The following is a 5,331-nucleotide window of genomic DNA, read 5'->3' on the forward strand; positions in this document are numbered from 1 at the left end:
ATGGGGAAACAGTTCCCTATTTAATAAATGGTGCTGGGAAAACTGGCTAGCCATATGTAGAAAGCTGAAACTGGATCCCTTCCTTACACCTTATACAAAAATTAATTCAAGATGGATTAAAGACTTACATGTTAGACCTAAAACCATAAAAACCCTAGAAGAAAACCTAGGCAATACCATTCAGGACATAGGCGTGGGCAAGGACTTCATGTCTAAAACACCAAAAGCGATGGCAACAAAAGCCAAAATCGACAAATGGGATCTAATTAAACTAAAGAGCTTCTGCACAGCAAAAGAAACTACCATCAGAGTGAACAGGCAACCTACAGAATGGGAGAAAATTTTTGCAATCTACTCATCTGATAAAGGGCTAATATCCAGAATCTACAATGAACTCAAACAAATTTACAAGAAAAAAAAAAACAATCCCATCAAAAAGTGGGTGAAGGATATGAACAGACACTTCTCAAAAGAAGACATTTATGCAGCCAAAAGACACACGAAAAAATGCTTATCATCACTGGCCATCAGAGAAATGCAAATCAAAACCACAATGAGATACCATCTCACACCAGTTAGAATGGTGATCATTAAAAAGTCAGGAAACAACAGGTGCTGCAGAGGATGTGGAGAAATAGGAACACTTTTACATTGTTGGTGGGACTGTAAACTAGTTCAACCATTGTGGAAGTCGGTGTGGCGATTCCTCAGGGATCTAGAACTAGAAATACCATTTGACCTAGCCATCCCATTACTGGGTATATACCCAAAGGACTATAAATCATGCTGCTATAAAGACACATGCACACGTATGTTTATTGTGGCACTATTCACAATGGCAAAGACTAGGAACCAACCAAAATGTCCAACAATGATAGATTAGATTAAGAAAATGTGGCACATATACACCATGGAATACTATGCAGCCACAAAAAATGATGAGTTCATGTCCTTTGTAGGGACATGGATGAAGCTGGAAACCATCATTCTCAGCAAACTATCGCAAGGACAAAAAAAGCAAACACCACATGTTCTCACTCATAGGTGGGAATTGAACAATGAGAACACATGGACACAGGAAGGGGAACATCACACACTGCTGCCTGTTGTGGGGTGGGGGGAGGGGAGAGGGATAGCATTAGGAGATATACCTAACGTTAAGTGACGAGTTAATGGGTGCAGCACACCAACATGGCACATGTATACACATGTAACAAACCTGCACATTGTGCACACGTACCCTAAAACTTAAAGTATAATTAAAAAAAAAAAAGAAACACTCAGCCCAGGTTTCAGGCATGTGGTAAACACTCAGCTCGCATCAGCTCCTACCAGAATTACTAGAATTATTGTAGTTGTACCATTAGTAGTTCTACTTAACACGTGACGCTGTTCAACATAGTATCCATTTTACTAAGCTTCAACCCTTAAATATTGCTTGGTTTTTACCAGTTTCAGAATGAATAGATTTAGAGAATAAAAGATGAATGGGACTAAAACAGGATCTCTATCTTAAAGAAAGTTATACACAATTCAAATGGATATATCAAAACAAGAAAAGTAGCAAGAAATATCATCAAAGAGAAGTCTTTAAAAATCAGAAAAGGCAAATAAACTAATTAAGACAACGAAAGTAAATGGGAAAAATTTCTTTTCTAAAGGGCAAATACCAGGTAAAACATAAACTCTAAGTAAGTGTCTAGGCTCCTAACATGTAAATAAAAATGATAAAGAAATATTAAAATTTAAATAATAAAGACTCTTAGGAAAATGCTAAACATAAAGGAAGCAGGGTTTATGGTATTTCTATTGAAACAAGTTCAAATTCAATGTAAAATACATTACAGTTATAATAAGAAATTGAATCATTTTATAAATTGGTTAATCACTATCAAAAGTAAAATTATCAGGAACATTCATGTGCCCAAACACATAGCATCAAAAGACAGAAAGCAAAAATTGTAAGACAAAAAGTAATTAACAAACCCCAAAGGAAGGGCTACAGTAACAAAGATGTATCAGCCAATGGCATATTGAGTTTGAAAATAAGAGCAAACTCTTAGCTTCTGTTATTTAGAACAGAGTTTCCCAAACAATAAGCACCCTTGTGCCAGAGGATCACCTGAGTCCTTAGGTCATCTACAGAGCTTACAGCTGCGGAAAACTTCAGGTTGGCCACCTCCAGGTTGAGCAGCTTTTTCTGAGACTCCTTAATGACAGCCTAAGCTGACTGGAGTCTGACCACATGGCCCACGGTATGTCAGAGACAGAAAACAAGGAGCTACTCCTGGCTCTCTCCGCTGGACTGCATACATTTAGCACAGGCCAGGAAGTGTCTACCGCCTGGGCATCTGATTCCACAGCCACCCAAAGAGATCTGCAGGGGCCCCTCACGGAGCAGGTAAGTTCATTGAGGGGTGCCCAAGGAGCAAGTTACACAGCAGGGATGAGGCTGGGCATCAGGGATAGTGAGCAGCAACATGTCCAGGTCTCAGCCCTAAAACTCTATCATTTTATACTTTGGAAATTTTTGTCCAAAAGTTTGCTAGGAGCAGAGCAATCCTCCTAGCAATGCATGCACAAACTGCAAATGAGGGCTTCATTACTTTTTTTTTTTTTTTTGAGACTGAGTCACGCTCTGTTACCCAGGCTAGAGTGCAGTGGCACGCTGTCAGCTCACTGCAACCTCTGCCTCCTGGGTTCAAGCAATTCTCCCATCTCAATCTCCCAAGTACTATTTTTATTTTTATTTTTTATTTTTTTTGGAGATGGAGTCTCACGCTCTCACCCAGGCTGGAGTGCAATGGCGTGATCTCGGCTCGCTGCAAGCTCCGCCTCCTGGGTTCACGCCATTCTCCTGCCTCGGCCTCTCCGAGTAGCTGGGACTACAGGCGCCCGCCACCACGCCCAGCTAATTTTTTGTATTTTTAGTAGAGACGGGGTTTCACTGTGGTCTCGATCTCCTGACCTCGTGATCCGCCTGCCTCGGCCTCCCAAAGTGCTGGGATTACAAGCGTGAGTCACCGCGCCTGGCCTCCTGAGTACTATTTTAAAACGTTGATACGTAGCTTAGTTCAGTACAAAATCCATTCACAGTTCACAATTTCTTTCTTTCCTTTTTTTGAAATACAGACAGGGTCTCACTGTATTTGTACTCAAGCTGGAGTACATTGGCCTAATCACAGCTCACTGCAGCTTTAACCTCCTGGGCTCAAGGGATCCTCCCACCACAGCCTCCCAAGTAGCTGGAAATACAGGCATGCACCACCACACCCGGCAAATTTTTTACTTCTTGTAGTGACAAAACCTCACCATGTTGCCCAGGCTGGCCTTGAACTCCTGGGCTCAAGTGATCCTCCAGCCTTGGCCTCCCAAAGTGCTGGGATTACAGGAGTGAGCCACTGTGCCTGGCCCACAATTTATTTCAACAATGCATTTTTTAAGAAAAGTAAAGAAACACTATTAGATTCTTTAAACATAATTGTAACTGTTATAACATTTTGAATGGTTATGTATATGTTTATATTTTTCTGACCTATTTGTGTAAACAGAGTTTGTCAATGGTAAAGAAGTATTTGAAGAAATTATTCTTAAAAGTCTTGCCTAGGAATTGTATGCAGCCTATCACAAGAGAATTAAAAATAATGTTTATGAAAATTTGGCATTTATTTTAAAATATTACTTCCTAAAATAATATTTCAAATACGTAAGGCCAACCAAGAAAAATGAGTCACGCACACCCCAAATATTGGCTAACATTGTGATTTGAAAGCCATGTACCTGTTTAAAGCTCAGTAAGCCATTTAAAATTTATTTTGGTGATGTAATATAGCTAACCCTACATGGTATCAACTTAATGATTTTTTTTTTGCCTCCTGACATGCTTTAATACCATGTATGAGGCCTTATCACTATCCTATTCCTGTGCTTTCAGTATCTCATTTGTATGCAAATTCTCATGTATGCAACTTATTCTTTGGTAAATGCTACCAGCAGATTGAGTGTCTCTGTAATTATGTTCCATCCCTGTCGGCCCTATTTGTGTCTTATTATATCACTGCTGCAGTCCTTGCTTCATGTTCCAGTCATGAATTACATACAGAGTGGCCCAGGCAGCAATTTTTCTTACTGGTGATAGACTGCTCCACATCTCTCCGCTGAATGCATTCCCCACTTACACAATATCTTTCTAAAATGCATGTGTGGGACTTGTGCCTCCTTTCCTTTTGTTTCCTTTTTTTAATCTACTTTTTAAAAAAATTCTTTAAGAGTAGGGGTTGCAGCCTCTAACTTCTGGGCTGAAGCTATCCTCTTGCCTCAACCTCCTGAGTAGCTGGGATGACAAGCCTATGCCAACCACCACGCTTGCCTAATTTTTAATTTTTTATAGAGATAGGGTCCCATTATGTTACCTGGGCTGGGCTTGAACTCCTGGCTTCAAGCAGTCCTCCACTTCAGCCTCCCAGAGCACTGAGATTACAGGTGTGAGCCACTGTGCTGGCCTTAATCTACTTTTAAAACTAGATGTCATTTGGTTCTAACAGAGATACGTTGTTCAACTAACTTAGCCTCTTCTCATTTTCTCCCCCATTTGATTTATGTGATTCTAACATATGAGGTAAAATCACTTTATATACACGAGTATGTTTTGGGTTGTTTATAGCAAGGCTGAGTAATCTAATGAAAATTTCATGTGGGACAGCCATGCCAGGAATAAACATTATGCATATAGATTTACATACAAATATAAACACAATGTGTACACCTGTCTTTACACGTACATACAAGTGTATGTGAATGAAATGTGTGTGTGTGTGTGTGTGTGTGTGTGTAGGGAGAGAGCGAGAGCGAGAGAGAGAAAGAGAGAGACTGTATGCTCTGGAGCAGTCGTGCCTGTATTTGAACCCTAAATCTATTATTTATTTATTTATTTATTGGAAATGGAGTCTCGCTCTGTCACCCAGGCTGGAGTGCAGTGGCGCGATCTCAGCTCACTGCAACCTCCACCTCCCAGACTCAAGCAATTCTTCTGCCTTAGCCTCCCCAGTAGCTGGGATTGCAGGCACACGCCACCACGCCCGGCTAATTTTGTATTTGAGTAGAGATGGTGAAACCATGTTGGCCAGGCTGGTCTCGAACCCCTGACCTCAGTGATCCCCCTGCCTCGGACTCCCAAAGTGCTGAGATTACAGAAGTGAGCCACCACGCCCAGCCCCTAAATCTATTATTAACGATCTGTTTGACCTTGGGCAATTTCTTAAACATCTGTACCTCATTTTCCTCATTGGTAAAATGAGGCTAAGAATAAATACATTCGTGTAATCATGAAGA

Source organism: Hylobates moloch, unplaced genomic scaffold (assembly GCF_009828535.3).
Source record: "Hylobates moloch isolate HMO894 unplaced genomic scaffold, HMol_V3 SCAFFOLD_15, whole genome shotgun sequence".
NCBI lineage: Eukaryota > Metazoa > Chordata > Mammalia > Primates > Hylobatidae > Hylobates > Hylobates moloch.